Source organism: Penaeus monodon, chromosome 21 (assembly GCF_015228065.2).
Source record: "Penaeus monodon isolate SGIC_2016 chromosome 21, NSTDA_Pmon_1, whole genome shotgun sequence".
NCBI lineage: Eukaryota > Metazoa > Arthropoda > Malacostraca > Decapoda > Penaeidae > Penaeus > Penaeus monodon.
Window position 1 is genome coordinate 18,390,767 of NC_051406.1, and position 249 is coordinate 18,391,015.

Genomic DNA, 249 nt, shown 5'->3' on the forward strand with positions numbered 1-249 from the left:
TTTCACACCACATCGAAATGCAAATGGTGTGCAAAATTGTAGATGTGGATCACTTTACGATTAATTTTCGAGACAAGTGCTGCATTCACTAGTTTGTCGTTCGACAATTCCATTCAAATTATCCTTTCTCTCACACCTCAAACTACCTTTCCAAAATAGGGGACGCAGGTGTAAGCCGAGTGGTTAAAAGAGGCTGATTCATATGCTCAAGACGCCTAAATTCTATGACATCGTGTGTAATTATTAATT